This window comes from Lytechinus variegatus, chromosome 12, assembly GCF_018143015.1.
Source record: "Lytechinus variegatus isolate NC3 chromosome 12, Lvar_3.0, whole genome shotgun sequence".
Classification (NCBI taxonomy): domain Eukaryota; kingdom Metazoa; phylum Echinodermata; class Echinoidea; order Temnopleuroida; family Toxopneustidae; genus Lytechinus; species Lytechinus variegatus.
The window spans coordinates 1,265,258-1,276,579 of record NC_054751.1 but is presented as its reverse complement, the minus strand read 5'-3'; positions in this window follow the sequence as shown (position 1 = coordinate 1,276,579).

Here is an 11,322-nt window from a genome sequence, read left to right as displayed (position 1 = left end):
ATTGTTGTCACCTGAAATTTCCGCATACATTCGTAATTCCGAAGCTTCGTAATTCCGAAGGTTCGGTTATTCCGAAGGTTCGTATTTCCGAAGGTTCGTAATTCCGAAGGTTCGTAATTCCGAAGGTTCGTCAATCCGAAAACGAAATAAGGTTCGTAATTCCGAAGGTTCGTTAATCCGAAAACGAAATAAGGTTCGTAATTCCGAAGGTTCGTTAATCCGAAAACAAAATAAGGTTCGTAATTCCGAAGGTTCGTTAATCCGAAAACGAAATAAGATTCGTAATTCGGAAGGTTCGTTAATCCGAAAACGAAATAAGGTTCGTTAATCCGAAAACGAAATAAGGTTCGTTAATCCGAAAATTAAATAAGGTTCGTATTTCCGAAAATGAAAATAATTCATTTTGGTAACAAAAACGATGTTGTCATTACAAGATTACACGATATTATGCAATGATAGTAATAACGATCGATTATACATGCGTGTGTTGGGGCCAAAGCATGTATTTCATTAAGAATATAGGCGCCCTGATCAAGCATAGGCTAATTTCGATTTTATCTGAGCAATTGCTGCCTATAAGCAAATGGTTTAATTAAAGATGCAGGGGATCAAGTGTGTTGGAAGCGTGCGAGCAACCTCTAGATAATAGGATTTGTATTGGAGGGGATGTCATTTTTAATAACAGCTTCTGCTGGTAATAAAAATAATACTAATAATGATCCTTGTGAGATGTTGAAAGCGAATCACAAGCTCAAACTACTAGACATTTGATGTAACAAGACGTGAAGTGAGCATTCGGAGCATTTTTTGTAATCGTGAGAAAGATGTGTATCTTTCTAAAGAATTAATGCGAGGGCGAGCTGTAATTTGTTTATATACTGACCTGGGGCCCGTTGCATGAAACTTTTTACCTGAGAAAACTCAGGTTGTTTTTACAGTTTTTGCCCTGTGCTAAAGTCAGTGGCGGAAATCAGACTAACCTTAGTTTTCATTTTTTACCAGAGTTTTCTCAGGTAAAAAATGAAAAAGTTTTATGCAACAGGCTTCAGAAAGTAATCTTTTTAAGACTGCATTTAGTGACTCATGAATAGAATATATATCTTACGAACTAAATAATGAGAGCGCGAACCGCAAGCTTAAAATTTGTGATATTCCAACCTGAAAACTGGACATTTCATACTTCTTTTTTGTAACCAGGAATAGAATGAGTTCCTCAATAAACAATACTTGATGCGAGCGAGAAACGTGAGCCAAATTTTTCCGATTTTCCAACCTGAAAACTGGACATTTTTATAAGCATTCTTGTACAAAAAAAAATAATAATAGCTGGGAGAATAGTTTTCAGAACTGAAGTGGCTTCCCTGGGTAAATAATATCTATATCAATATTATCATTCTAGGCCCACATGAAATTTCCAAAAGTTTGAGCACGTGATTCGCTCGCAACATCTCACAAGGATGCCCTTTTAACAGTAATTGACCAAAAAGGTGAATTTTACATCTTCAGATTTGACTTTTTCCCCAAAACCGCTTGCTCTCTACGCTCGCAGAAATGAAACGTAAATATATAACTTTAGTGATCACTTAAAAAATTGTGCTCAATTTAGTTACTACAAAACACACAACCTCTTTACACAGATGATAATCTAATGGTGAAAATATCCGTTTGCACCTAATTGCCCCTATTGGCCCCTTTTTTTTTTGCTTTGCCCCCCCCCAAAAAAAAAAATACGTTCCGCCGCCATTGGTTAAAACACGCATCGTCTTCATGGCTAACTGCAAAAAGTTCTTAAAATGTCCCCTTTAGATCAGGTCGGGAGGGAGGCAGGGGGCATCAAAAATGAAATAAAAAACATGGGAATTAATATTTTCCAAAATGGGAAAGTTCCTTTTTCAAAAATAAATATGCCGTTTTTCACGTTTTTTCGAAATAAAATACTCTTTTTAAAGTATACAAGTTAAGTTAAGTTTTCAGGCTGGAATATTGAAAATTTTCAGCTTGCGCTTCGCACTCTCATTCGATTGGTGAAATATGCATCCTAAAAAGGTCACTAAATGCTTTCTTTAACAGGTTCCTTTTCTGGTCAGTATGTTTAAGCTCGCGTTTTGCGCTCGTGTTAATTCTTTAGTTAGATGCACATCTTTTTAATGACAGCAGAAATCTGTTCGGATTTTTAAAAACTAATTTTCATTTTTTATTGAAATAACCTAAAGTTTTAGCTTGTGATTCACGCTCGCAACACCTCGCAATAATACCATTTTAAGAATAATTGACCACAAAAAACGTTATACAACTTCACCTTTGAATTTGTTTTACCAAGCCGCTCGCTCATTATACTCTCTCCCGAAAAATAAAGCCTAAATATACATTTTGCCATAATAAGAAGTCACTTCAAAAAAGTTTTTCTCTACTTAATCACTATCAAACACACAATGACTTCAAGCAGATGATAATCTTAAGGTGAAAATATCACCAAAGTGCCCATTTTGACGTATGAGTTTCATTTTTTGGCTTTACCCCCAACGAAAATTCGTTCGGCCGCCCTTGCCTTCCCATCCTCATAATAATTGAACGGCAAAGTGTCCCCCGCCCCCCTCCCCTTGCCTCTGCCTCTGCTTTCCCGGTTTTCATTTTTCGGATTAACGAACCTTATTTTGTTTTCGGATTAACGAACCTTATTTCGTTTTCGGATTAACGAACCTTCGGAAAAACGAACCTTATTTCGTTTTCGGATTAACGAACCTTCGGAAAAACGAACCTTATTTCGTTTTCGGATCAACGAACCTTCGGAACAACGAACCTTTTTTCGTTTTCGGATTAACGAACCTTCGGAACAACGAACCTTATTTCGTTTTCGGATTAACGAACCTTCGGAACAACGAACCTTATTTCGTTTTCGGATTAACGAACCTTCGGAACAACGAACCTTATTTCGTTTTCGGATTAACGAACCTTCGGAACAACGAACCTTATTTCGTTTTCGGATTATCGAACCTTCGGAATAACGAATCGTCGGAATTACGCCACAAATGTTCGGATTAACGAACCCCTTTTCGTTTTCGGATTAACGAACATCGAGGTATAGGCAATTTACGTGTTTCGGAATTACGAACCTTCGGAATAAAGAACCTTCGGAATTACGAAGCTTCGGAATTACGAAGTGTAACCGAAATTTCTCAGCAAGGTGAAATATGGGCACAACTCGATCTAGTGGTTCTGACTCGCCTTTCAAACAGAGGGTCGTGGGTTCGAATCCAAGCCATGGCATGCTTTCCTTCAGCAAGAAATTCATCCACACTGTGCCGTACTCAACCCAGGTGGGGTGAATGGGTACCCGGCAGGATTAATTCCTTGAATGCACCGAGCGCCGGTGATAGTAGCTCGAGCTAAAGCTGGGGTAATAATAGCAGCGCTTTGTATCCTCAGGCAAAAAGCGCTATTTAAAAAAAAACTATGATGTTTATATAATTCCCTGTGAATAGTATTCAAATAATACTCGAATATCTTATACTTCAGCTTTGGCCAACATATGAGGGAAAGGGAGGGGGGCATGTTTGATATCAATTGATATTTTCCATTTTGGGGTGGGATATCAGTAAGAGGGATAAATGTTGTATCCCACATATTTCAATTTTTTCCCTGTGACTAGTATTCAAATAATACTCCAACATCTTATACTTCAGCTGTGGCCAGCATATGAGGGGAAGGGAAGGGGGCATGTTTGAAATCAATCAATAATATTTTCAATTTTTGGGGTTGGAAATCAGTAAGAGGGATAAATGTCGTATCTCACATATTTCACTTTTTTTTACAAGGTTCATTATCTGAAACAAAAAAAAATTGTCTTGATATCATGAGGGGTTATACATCATCTGCGAAATATAATAATAAGAATAACAACAATGTCATTTTTACCCAGGGTAGCCACTTTGGTTCTGAAAAATGTCTTCCCCGTGGGCCCTACTTATCATGATAATGTTATTATTACCCTCGCTTTAGCAGGGCTTCCTAGGCACTCAAGCAGTCAAGGAATTTTTTCCTAACGGGTACCCATTCACCTCACCTGGGTTGAGTGCAGCATCATCTATCATCTCAATAGTATGATAAAATCATTCAACCAATGTGAGGTATTCCTGTTACTCGCAATTCGTATTAGATCAAATCATTCATAGCTATCTGGGAATGATAACTAAAATAATCTCCTCCATTAAAGCATTGCAAAAGAACAGAGTAAAGATACATACACACCAAAAGCAATGAAAACAAAATATTTACATTTTCAGCATCGCATAATATTAGTAAAGAGATGGACAAGGGGAAATAAAGTTAAACTGGACTTTTTGGGGGGGATGGATTGGTGGGGATTTTTTACCTGAATGTTTGTAAACAAGCAACCAGAGGACCGACGGCTTAAGGTCCTCTCCGAAGGACCTGGTACAGAGGATTAATGCCTTACCAAAGGGCACTAGCGCACCAATTGGGAATCGAACCCTGGTCACCGGAATACGAATCCCCCGCTCTACCGACTGAGCTATCGCGCCTCCTTGTGACATGGGCCATGATGTTGCCGAGCTCTGAGTCCCACTATGTCTGACTGGGGCTGGAATCTTTGTGGCAGGAAGTCGTTCCGATTATTCTCATTATTGGTTACCAACGAGCTGGCCTGGCTCCAGGTCAGCCATTTATGTATTCCTTAGGATGGAGAGGCCCTCAAATTGATCTCATTACCTGTATTGCTAATGAATGCAATTTACCACTTAGAGCTAGCCACTGAATGAGAGTTCCGTCCACGTGTACGTATATGTGAACATTTTTCACACGTATTCAGTGTGGGCTTATACTGATATTCTTCCCCAGAGTGTGAATATTACTTTTGTTTATTTCCCAGACAGAGTTATATATTCCCCTCCTAAGGGATTATATTTTGCTTGGAGCAAGCAGCACTGAGGGAATATATTCTCTTGAGGGGAAAATAATATATATAGCGTTGGAGGAGAGTTGAAATGTTATTCATTTAAAATAGATGGCCAGGCAATATCTGTGATATTATATAGTAGATTCACCATTTGAGTCTGCATTTATAATATGGATTTATGATAACCCAGAGGGGTGTTTCACAAAGATTTAAGTACGACTCAGGTCGCACTATAAATGCCGACGCGTATATGAAGTGCAACGCACAATCTTATTGATCAGTACACAGTAATACGCATCGTCTTGGCATGATTTGACCAATACTGTCAGGCCTTATATACTGCGCGCATCTAGGCATTTAAATGCGAATCTCGGTCATACTTAAATCTTTGTGAAACACCCCCCTGGTGTGTGTTTCACAAAGCTGTTCTTAAGATACAAATGGCTTTATGCACGACTGGTAATCCTTTCTTATGCTTTGTGATATCCCGATGTAATTGATTTATGACCTAAGAACATGTTCCATTCATGCGCAAAGTTGTGCGAACAGCTTTATGAAACACCCACCCGCACTGCTTGCTACAGGTCTTTAATACCCACCCACGTCAAAATAGAAAAATACAGCAAATGCATTCTTCAATGAAATTACCCGAGTACATAGGTGTTAAGCATTGGGTGACTTCACCTTATATTTCAGTTGCTGGACAGTTTTATGAAACTTGTTACCGTACAAATTGGCTGAAACAGTTTAAAGCTACTGAAATCTTAGAATTTCATTGGGTGATAGCAATTATGTCATAGATACTCTGCATCTGTTATGTTAACAAGTCTTCATGAAACCTTGTGGGTGTTTCATAAAGCTGTTCGTAAGTATTGGGCAACTTTAATAAGGACCGGTGAAACTTTCTGACTTGCTTAATAATCACCAGTGAAGATTTAATGGTGAATATCATTTACCACAAGAAAGGATCACCAGTTGTTCTTAAAGGGATGGTCCGGGCTGAAAGTATTTATAGCTTAATAAATAAAATAGAATACACTGAGCAAAATGCCAAAAATTTCATCAAAATCGGATAACAAATAACAAAGTTATTGACTTTTAAAGTTAAGCAATATTTTGTGAAAACAGTCATCATGAATATTCATTAGGTGGGCTGATGATGTCACATCTCCACTTGTTCTTTTGCATTTTATTATATTTATATATGAAATTAGGTTTATTCAAATTTTTTTATTACTTTTTATTTTATTATTTTTTATATTGGTAAACTTCAAACTTCAATAACTTTATTATTTGTTTTCCGATTTTGATGAAATTTTCTGCATTTAGCTCAGTGAATTCTACTCTATGTATGTAGATATAAATATTTTCAGACCGGACCAACCCTTTGAAATCATTTTTAACTTACGATCCTGTAGCTTTATGAATCGGCCCTTAGACCCAGATCGAGTGAATGGCTTACCTTCCATGCCTCCATGAATGAATGCAGATGGATAAAATCCTTTCCTCCAAAGATTTGAATGGTAGTTTGGGATTTCCTGTTGAATAGACATGATGGCAATAACTCTCTGATCAATCGATAAATTTGAAATAAGAGCACACAGTTTCTCAAGGTTTGACCCCTTTACAGGATAAGGTTCTTCTGTTCCTTATATCAAATAAGATCTTTATGCAAGTATGTGTTGGTTCATTCTCTGTATGGTATCAGGTATTCAGTACTCTCCAGGCTGTATAGATCTATTGATGCCAAGAAACTGCTGATCAAATATATCAATTTCCAGTGAGGATGTCCGTCCATTGAGTGTCCATGATCATGCTTGTTTGCATCTCCTAACTTTTTTCTCTCCTAACCTGTTTTCTCCTACTGGAAAATCCATTGGAGTCACAGAACTTGGTGATCATTTTAATTTTAGTCGACGGTTCTAATTTGTGAGAAATATTTTCCTACATGTACTTTCAAACATCCGACGACCATAAATTGCTGCTCTGCTAGATTTATTCAATACAAATGTTGTAGCATGTGAAGAGTTAAGCTTCTGAGGTCCATGTTGTTTATCAATATTTACTGGTATCATCTGTAGGCATATAAATCTAGTGAATTTAAAGTATATAAATCTGACTTTCTTTTCACTTTTGGTTTGAGCAGATCAGATGTCGATGATCTAGTGTCTGCAACTGTTCTATGTCTATTTTTAAGCCTATCCACTTTTGATATCAAGACCCCTTTCCATTTCTGTTACTGCATTGAAATGTGACTTTTTGGCAAACTCCTTGTCAGGTTGTTGTCAGGAAACAAGTCAATTATCTAGTTCTTGCCATGGTGCCTCTATTTGAAACTTCTCATCTCCTTGTTTCAAGTATTAACTTTCCTTTTTGAGTCAGGTTGTTCACTTCTCTGGCTCTACTATGTCGTCATCCTCGGGTTGTTGTGTTTTCAGATCACGTCCGAGTTTCCCTTCCTTGCGGTAAAATCATGAATAAATTGTAAAGTGGCAGTTACACTCTTGTCAACTGAAAACATGAAGATCAGATCGCTGAAAATCAATTTTCTACACCTCTAATATCACACAGGAAAAAAATAAGATATCCTTGTCAAGGTATACAGGGACCCGTTTCCCTGTGCGAAGTCTCGGATCCAACAAGTGAACCTTTAATGCGCTCTCTACAAAGAAATTGGGCTAGTCAGGAAATTCGATCAAAGGTTTTCAGCAAAATGAAAATGACCATTTTGGGGGCTATCCAGATCTTCATACCAAACTGGTTGAGCTTTAATAGTCTTTTTTATCCAGTCATTCTTCATCAATAACGACTGGTAACAACATATTCCTCAAAATTAATGGTAAGTTAGAGGTGTCAATGTAATTGTTTTATTTTCAACTGTTCCTATTGAAGATTCAAACCTTCATCACTGTTCCTTTCAAATATCTTCCTTATGATGTGAACTAGGCTGGATCATGTCTGAGTCGGTCTTCAAGCTCAACGGGTATTTTTCTTTGTAGCGGTGCGGATCCGATGGTAACGCCGGAGTTAGTAAAGCCCTTGTCTGATGACTCGCTGCCTCGTAACGAGCTAGCGTAACATTACGGTGCGGATACCTCCATTCTAGGGAGTGGGGCTGGTTGAGTGGGAGTAGGAAGAGTGCGATTATGATCAGCAAGGTTGCTTTGAAACTTGAATCGTGCTATTTGTAATTAGATAATTAGCTGTTTCAACGATAATATTCACATGTAGTAGGTTGATAGGCGAATTCTTGATCTGCAAGGTTGAAATGCATTTTGGTTTCAGTAGATAATAGAACTGCTCTTAAAGAGAGGATTCAGGTGAGATGTTATTGCATGCTGTGTTGGGTCTGAGAATGAGACAGTGGCACCCATCACAGAGACGTGGACCCTATTCTCAGTATACAGTGGAGCATTGTGGCCTAGTCTTCTGACTTTGAAAGAGAGGGTCGTGGGTTCGAGTCCCAGCCATGGGGTTATTTCCTTCAGCAAGAAATCTATCCACACTGCACTCGACCCAGGCGAGGTGAATGGGTACTTGGCAGGATTAATTCTTTGAATGCAAGAGTGCTGAAAGGCAACTCAAGCTAAAGCCGGGGTAATAATAATACTAACAACGTGCCTTGGAATAAAATATTTCTAGATAGATGGCGCTATACAGTGCGTATCAAAAAAAAGTTTACACTTAGAAAAAATCCTGTAAAATTATACATTTGTAATATCCTGAAGATTTTTCCACATTTTAACATTGGTACATATCCATTTAAGCAAATGACGATATAACTGTCAAAAAATATTTCCGCTTGAGTGAGCACCACTTACTTTTGAAACGTTAGTGAAAAATGATTTGCGCAGAACTTTGAAATAGTTATGCGAATAAAAGTAGACCTTAATCATGAAGAACACGTGGAATTTAGCTAGTAAAATTGATTTCAAGATATCTTTTACCTTTTTTCACTTGTTTCCTTGCCCAAAACACTTTGAAGAGTGCATTGCACCCCACCCCACTCCCCCACACACCGATGCCATCGTGACGATGTTTGCTTTACACTGAGCTGTGATTTACATGAAACGGATTAGGCTTGATTTCCATTAGGTTAATCATTGTCAAGCTTGGGAAAAGTGTGGAGAAACAAGATTAAATGAAAAATGAAATGTAAACCCACTTTAAATGATAAAAACTTGGTGAAACAATGCCGGAGAAGTCTGATATAAACTTTTGTTCAGATTCAGTTATGTCCTCAGATCCAGCTGGCACAAAAAAGGTAAAGGTTGTGCCTACTAAGTGTTGAAATTTCAATTTGGGTGGCAAAATTATTCCAAAATGCTTGAATGTATCCATTTTATTTCAATTGACTAAAAGTGCAAGGAAAATGTATGAGAAATGTTTCGCAGGGTAAGTTTGATTTCGCCCTTTTCCCTTGACACAGCGGGAAAACAAGCATTTCTGCGCAAACAGATTTCTGCGAGCTTTACAAAAATGGACAGTGCTCACTCAAGCGTAACATTCTGTCAAAACTTTTACTTTCATTGGAAAGATAAGACCCAAACCCAAGATTATATGTGAAAAAATTACCCACATGTTGTATTTTTTTTAATTCCCAGGGCTTTTTCAAAGTGTAAACTTTTTTTTGATACGCACTGTATAAATACCTATTGTTATTAAAGTCGATCACTTCGCTTAGTGTTCTCATCACCATCTGAACTTGTTAACACTTCATGTAAAGCAGTCTTGCTACGGAAAATGCCCTATGTGGGATCACGTGTTTCACGTAAAATTTGAAACCACAGTGTAGGCATTCTACACACTGTGTGTGGAATATAACACGCCCAATATGTGCAAAGCTAGCTTACCGAAGAACGATTGTGTCCTTAGTATTGTCTCTAATAGCCTTATACATATATTTGTTTATTTTTATTAATCATTACTTTAAAGGTCAAGTCCACATCAGAAAATTTGAATAAATAGAGAAGAATCAAACTAGCACAACAATGAAAATTTCATCCAAATCGGATGTAAAATAAAGTTATGACATTTTAAAGTTTCGCTTATTTTTCACAAAACAGTGATATGCACAACTGAGTGACATGCAAATGAGATAGTCGATGATGTCCCTCGCTCACTATTTCTTTTGTTTTTTATTGTTTGAATTATACAATTTTTTTTTTACAGATTTTAGAATAAGGACCGACTTGACTGAACTATATAATATTAAACAATGCTAATTCCACATGTTCAGGGAGAAATTGATTCTTGTTTCAATTGGCAATGAGAAAATTAGAATATTTCATATAATGAAATACAAAAGAAATAGTGAGTAGATGATGTCATCAGTCTCCTCATTTGCACCAGGATGTGCATATAACTGTTTTGTGAAATTAAGCGAAACTTTAAATTGTCATAACTTATTTTACATCCAATTTTGATGAAATTTTGAAATTTTGATGAAATTTTCAACGTTATGTTTGATTTTTCTCTTTGTATTCAAATAAACTTTTTGTTGGGGTGGACTTGTCCTTTAATATTGCAGGGTGCTAAAATTCTGGATGAATGCATTAAAATTTGGAGAAACATCCTGATCAATGCAATTTAAGATTAAATTGAAGTCACTTTTAATCTTAAATTATGTTTAATTGGAATTTTACTATATTTTGGTTACTCTTAGTCAAAGTCCAGTCTGGTCAAATATGAAAAATTCCAAATACTTGAAGTGCCTGTATGGAAAACCTGTATACTGCCCTCTTTAGTTCTGATGAGTTCTCTTGACTTCTCAGTTCCCTCCTCTATTTTTTTTGCCAGAAACCTCCCCAGGGCACTCCCCTCCCTCTCATTGTGTCCCCCCCCCCTTTCCACAATACTGCTTCTTCTTTTTTTCACCTTTTTCCTCTCTTAGTAACCCCACCCGATTCATTTTTCATCGTCTGGATGAGAAAAATTTGATTCATTTTCAATATTCCATCCCCTCTCACTCCCTCTTTTTCCCTTTATGTTCTTCCTTCCATTTTATTTTCATTTTTCTCCTTCTTCACTGTCTATATTCTTCTTGTTTCATCTTATTTTCCTTTTATTTTATTCTTTTCCTACTTCTCCTTCTGTTTTTCCTCTTCTCTCTTTTTCTTTTCTTCTCTACCTATATTTTTTATTCCTCTCCTACCACTTATCCATGTTTGTCTTTTCCTTTTCCTTTTTGTTCTTGTTTTTCTTTTTTTTTACTTCTTCTTCTTCATCTTCTTCAACTTCATTTTCATTCTTTGTCTTTCTATTCTTCATCTTCTATTTCTCTTCTCCTCTTTCTCCTTCCCCTTCTCCTTCTCCCCCCCCCCCCTCCCCTTTTCCTTTCCCTTCTCCTTATTTTACGTTTACCATCTCCCTCTCTTTCTTTTCCTTCTCATTCCCCTTCCAATTCC